The sequence below is a fragment of the Labrus bergylta genome, chromosome 19 (assembly GCF_963930695.1).
Source record: "Labrus bergylta chromosome 19, fLabBer1.1, whole genome shotgun sequence".
Classification (NCBI taxonomy): Eukaryota; Metazoa; Chordata; class Actinopteri; order Labriformes; family Labridae; genus Labrus; species Labrus bergylta.
Genome location: NC_089213.1, coordinates 13,384,423 through 13,390,715, shown reverse-complemented (window position 1 = coordinate 13,390,715; position 6,293 = coordinate 13,384,423).

Sequence of the window (6,293 nt, the reverse complement as noted above, 5' to 3'; positions counted from 1 at the left end):
TCCATTATTGACATTCAATTTCTTTATTTTGAACAATGCAAACAAAAAACCTTGACCTTACATTTCAGTTCCTTACTGTAACACATCTAGGCAGCTGTGCAAAAATAATAAAGGGGCAAGGATCCTAATTATATCACTATGATTTACACTTTACATCTAGAATATAATGTTATTTATATGCACATATATGATTCCGCATTTGTGTTAAACCAGCAAGGTACACAAGCACCTAAACAAGCTACATGTTGTTTGCTATCTTACATAAAAGTGTTATGTTGTTTGATATCAACCTGGCTTTTTTTAGTTCAATTATGATTGATTGCTCCTAAAGAAAAATTGGAGAAAAATGCTAAGCTGTTGTTTTTCCATATATTGTGTCTTCTTAGTTATCTAGGTTATAAAAACCTTCTGAATTAATCTTAACAAGTCTAGTCTTCTTGACAATGATGTCTTGACTTCTTGACAACACTGTGTACAAACAGGATTGATGTTTTAGAGGCTGTTTAGTCAGACAAAACGTTTTTTAACTGTACGTTGAGTGCTTTAATCTTCATTCTTTTTCAATACATATGATTTGACATGCTGGCTTAGGCTTCAGACTTGTTAATAGTCACTTGGGTCATTTTTTTTTTTTTTTACAGGTTATGAGTAATTGACTGCATGTTTCAGAGGCATAATGGGTTAACGTTAGGGTAAGGGCTTCCCCCTTTGTACCATCTTCAGTAACAGAGGCGTTCTAAAGGTGAAATACTTTAAGGCCCTGTCACACCAAGCAGGCGGTAAAGAACTAGAGGCGACAAAGACCGACTATGACGTCGCCTCCCGTCAGCTCCCATCCTCTTTGTCTTGGCCAAAAAGTTGCACTTGAACACACCGCAAAGACTACAGCCAACGGCCAACCACCACATACGTTTTGCGCATGTGGTGGTAGTCGCAGTTGTTATGATATGAGAAGACCATTTTAACACCGCTGTCGGTCACCGCTCTTAATATAGGTACTTCTAATTGAGAATAATGTGTTATAAAAGTTCAAAATGGCACTGGCGTTGTCAGCCCTTGGTCTTTTAGTGGAAAAAAAAAGAAGAGGCAGAGTTGACTAAAAAGCAGAAACCGTATTAATGGGTTAAAGCATGGATACTACAGCTGCAGACTCAAGGGGCTTTCCTGAACCTGTGTTGAGAGGAGGAGTTAAATGAAACCTCCTAACTGTCAGTCAGAGAGATTCTTCTCACCAACTGCACAGACGCAGGCTGACGCAGATTCAACATGTCGAATCGGCCGAACAAAGGCAGACGGGTGCCGACGGGTAGCGACGGAGCTGGACACATTGCAACAACTAGGGCGATGATTGCGTTGGACCAACGATCTCCTTGGTGTGTCAGGGCCTGAGCGTAGGAACGTAGTGCTGTGTGTGTGTGTGTGTGTGTGTGTGTGTGTGTGTGTGTGTGTGTGCATGTCTGACTGTGTTTCTATTTGGAGCTCTTCCGTAACTTCAATGACTGTAAATTCACAGACTGGGACAAGAATATTACACCTTCATGGAATCATTATGAATGTACAAATATGGCATTTTTGTAAAAAAAAAAAAAAACACAGTCTGAAGTCAGGGGAGGGAGAAAATACTTTTTTGCCAGAACGCTGTTGAATAGAAACTGCTTTCCACCTAATACGCACAAAACTAACTTCTTGGACAAAGCATAATAAGGTATTCTTTATTTTGGACACTTGCTCCAGATGTCCAAAGAGCTGCTGAGTAAGGAAAGTCATGTGAATCACCAACCCTCTGTGAACAACAAATTGTTAACCTTTGGCGTCGAAAAATGTGCCAAAAATCAGATAAACACAAATGTTAAAATGTGCTTTTTGACTTCAGAAATAAACATGTTTACAACCTGTTACATGTTTGGTCTGAATGGTTCATGTCTTCATTGGCACACACAGCTAAAGGCAGGGTTGGTAATTTTCAAAAACTAGCATGCTTTTGAAAGTAGCATTCCCTCAGTGCCCTGTCTCCACCCACCCTCTCCCCGCTGTGTTCCCTGAAAAGCCAACGCCCCTCACTTACATACACGAGCAGAGTTGGTCCAGAAGCGGACCACAGCTCATCGCTTGCATTGTGTAGAAACTACGACGTCTCATTCTGCGGTAAGTAAACACTAAACCGCAACTTTTTTTACATCTCCCAAACTCACAGTATAAACTCCATCATCTGTGACACGCTTTGAGTGTGGGCTGGTGTGCTCAAGGGGTATAGAATGAGCATGGAGATAGGAAGGCATGATTGGTTCATCAAGATTGTACCTCGTGGCAGACATTGGTCGAAATATTTACACGCTTACAACTGCTGCAGATGACAGATTTACTTTGTACCTTTTTTAGAGTACATAAATGATTAATATATGTCAGTACCTAAAGACAATTTCAACCAAAATCTTAAAAAGTGTATCTGGAGGAAATGACCAACCCTACCTTTAAGGGTTTGTATTTTTTCATAATTTATCCGTTTGGTTATTTATCTGTTGCTTCATCCATCTTGGATATGTTGTGACTTACATCATGCCTTGGATCTGATTTTATGTAGAACTACACGTAACACTGATATAGACAAAAATTGAGAAGAGTGTTTGACTCTGTGGCAGACATTTCAGTGCTGTTCTTTGTAAGTCGTGTCCTGCCTCCTGAATCCCCCTGTCTGTCGGTCCAGGATAGAGCCACCTGATGTGAGCTCCATGTGAACAACCAACTATGGAGAACAGGCAGCATGTTGAAATTTTATACAACTTATATATGCAATATATATTAATGCATTATGTAAAAATAGCCTATGACAGACATGAGTTAAAGAGCAACAGGGGGAGGTTTCAGGGGCAGGCTGAAATGTTCTAAAATTTTCAAGGAGTGCATATGTGAAAAGGGATTCAGTTCAGCTCAATCACATCTTCAACACTGTTTTATCAACAATTGCAGCACTATTGGCTGGTTACACATTTGTATTGACAAATCATTATTGGCATTGCTGTAACAAAGAATATACAGCAGTCAGTCAAAGAAATGTGGTTTATAAAAAAATTGAATTAATTTGAGACCTCACATGAAGGGTTTTGAACCACATGAAGAGTAATACATAATATATGCCAGGGGCTTCAATTTCATCTGGATGAATGAGAATAACAGTCCCTCACCATCTCCTTTTCCCTGGCTGTTAATAGGTGATTAAGCCTGGTTGCAGACAGTGGGCCACGGGGAGCCAATTGATCTGACCTTTGAACCCTCACTCTGATGGAAGGGGGGCTTAAGGTCAGGCCAGTAAGGGATACCCTCTTTATCCTTCCCCAGAACAGGAGCTCAGAGCTGGAGGAGGTACCCAGCCAGGATCTGAGGGTCTCTTGGGCCTCCCCACAACCAGCATCACATTCATATGGTCAATAAGAGCCACGGAGCAAACACCTCTGAGGCCTGGTGATGCTTTGACCTGAGCTGAGTATCCTTGATTTTCCCAAGGGTATCTACACGGGTGACACTAACTTTTGTTTCTATAAACGATCAGGGAGAAAATATTGCATCCAAAAAATTACTTAGTTCCTAAATATCTGTCATATTTCAATTTGATCCCAATTCTCCGGCTTGAAGATCTCTGACAGCCCCAACGTGAAGAGTGAGCTGATCCCTCTCTCAGTCAAGGACTTGTCGGGGATTTTCAGAGGAGAGGACTGCGTAATGCCACTTCTCTTTGAGGTATCCATTGAAGTCAGCACTATTGCATTAAGCTTACTGGTCTTCTTAAGGGCACCTTTTCATCACAACCCACACACACACAACCACGCTCACACATCCCTTTCCTTACACTATCCCTTTGAGGTTGAGGTATTGTCTTTGACAGCATTATAACGGTATCATTCCTCTCCCACTGTGAACAACAAAGACAAGCAACGCCAAATCCTAGAACGTGTGTGTGTGTGTGTGGGTGTGTGGGTGTGTGGGTGTGTGGGTGGGTGTGTGTGTGTGTGTGTGTGTGTGTGTGTGTGTGTGTGTGTGTGTGTGTGTGTGTGTGTGCGTGTGTGTGCGTGTGTGTGTGTGTGCGCTCTTTAAAGCAATGCTAATGGAGCCTAAGAAGCATTAAAGTGACCCCTACTGTAACAAAAGAGTTAATAATCCGTTTAGAAAACAATCAGATCCCTTGCCATGAGAAAAGACCCCTGCTATGGCTTTCTGTAAAGAGGAGGAGGAGGGAATTCACCTTTATTTTCAGTCAGCAATCATGTTGAACATCACTTGTTTTCATCGCTAACTCTATAGGGAATGATGGAACTGTATTTAATGGCAGCTCCCAGCCACAGTTGGCTAATAAAAAGACAACTCAGTTAAGTTTCACAAATGGGGCGACCATTTTGAGTTATTCAAAGTGACCCCCTTCCAGAGGTCGCGGTTTGTTATCAGCACCATCCACTGTAAATGAGTCCCATTGGACTTTTAAAGGAGCTATTACAAACAAACACTGGCACACCCATTAATTGCTAATGGTGGCCTCTTTGTCTGGCGTTTCCCCTCTGGGTCAAACTGTTTGGCTGTCCAAAAAAAGGATCTGCTTCCAGGTGAGAGGCTGTCAGGTCAAATTGACACTAATATAATTAGTGATATTAGACATTAAGACTATTAATGACATCTCCCATACTGTATGACAAATATCATGGTGATTAAAAAATGTCACAGAGTGATGCTCAGTGTGAGACATGATACAACTTTTGGTTAGCTAAATGTATTACCTCAGGCTGGCAGGCGTGTGTGTTATTCGTTAGAGTGATCCATCTGTTTTAACATCAGGTCAGAGATGAATCTATCACTGCTTATCTTTGCTGTCAAGTAGATGAGCACAGGTTTTTTTGCCTTATCTTTGCTGCTTTTCCTCCCTTCACTCCATATGCTCTCTCCACAATCTCGTTTAGCTAAGTAAAACAAAAATAGAGAAATGTGGCAATTAAGAAAGTCAATTTTGCTTCTTTGCGGAGCACATCAGCCCTTATTCAGGAGCTATATCCTTGGTTCTGGATAATAGGTAATAATCCGTTTTATTTTAAGAACATCTGTTTTAGGGAACCAACATAAGAAACAAGTCCAATATTTCTTCCTATAATTGATGTTTCTTATCAAAGAAGCTGTTGAGTACTGATTATTGCTATGATTATGTTTTCTGTCTTTAAAAATCTCAATTTATAGCTCAGGATGCAGTGTGTGGGGTGTGCATACCTCAAAAATCTCAATTATAAATTGAGATTTTTGACATTTCGGTTATTGCCATCATGTCTCTTCACCGTACTGTGTAATGTTGCAGAAGTAAATTGTTAAAACTCTAAAATGGTATAAAAGTATTCAGAGCATACGTTTACTCACAAAATAATTGGGGGGGGGGGGGTTGCCTCTGTCAAAGGTGTAACCAAGAGTTTGGCTCGCCACAACTCTAGCTTCTTTGATAAGCTAGGATGTTTCTCATCAGTTTTCCTATTGAAAGCATGGAGAAAACATATCAGCCGTGCATCACACTTCAGGTTAGACAGGAAACTTGAAGAACCCAAAAAATGATCTATGTAAAGGGAAGGAATGCTTAGTAACTGCAAAGCAATTGTTGAGTTTCAGAATGTTATTGCTTACACCAACCATTACTGAAACTAGATTTCAAGGTCTTGCACATAAAAGAACTGTGATTATTCAAGCTGTATAAAAGCCAATTATTTAATCACATTTGCATCATCCCTTCTTTGTTGAAGTATAAGCAAACAAATGAAAATCATCTTTATGATGCTTCTAAGTGTCTTCATTTACCTCTTTGCAAATTACCCAGGAGGAAATGGCCAGTGCGAGTGGATTGTGGGACTTTATTTGAATGTTTCCTGCAGTAAGTTATTCCTTTGTCTGGCCAAGCTAATAGCAGGGAATGGGATTCAAATAGAGTCAAGCTGCCTCCTGAGATCCCTCAATCCACCGTCGCCATAAAAAGAGGTCTGAGGCCAGTCTAAATATTTGGTAGTCTTAGCAGGTTCATGTTAAAAGACACACACACACACACACACACACACACACACACACACACACACACACACACACACACACACACAGAGCGTGCACGCACACACACATGGTGAATGCACAAGCAGGCCGAGGCTGTGAAGTTGAATGGCATAGCTCAAAGCCTTCCTCCCCCTATCCCTGCCTCTTTCTCTCTCTAAACCGCCAAACCATTCTCCCCCTTTCTCCAGCTCAGAGGAATTCATTAACTGCCTCTCCACAGAGACACTATG